Here is a 208-nt window from a genome sequence, read left to right on the forward strand (position 1 = left end):
TAGTAATATTAATAATTATGAATAAGGAAATAGAAAGATAAATATTAAAAATCTATTCGCGGGAGTTTGTTATCGCAAAGCAAAGGATGTTCTTAATTTCCGTTCACAGAAGTTTACAATTAGTATGATTATGTAAATACACATATATGTAAGAGGTTTGTTTGGGAGAATTAACAAATAATTTCTGTAATTAGATCTGTTATGGCAG

Source organism: Penaeus monodon, chromosome 15 (genome assembly GCF_015228065.2).
Source record: "Penaeus monodon isolate SGIC_2016 chromosome 15, NSTDA_Pmon_1, whole genome shotgun sequence".
NCBI lineage: Eukaryota > Metazoa > Arthropoda > Malacostraca > Decapoda > Penaeidae > Penaeus > Penaeus monodon.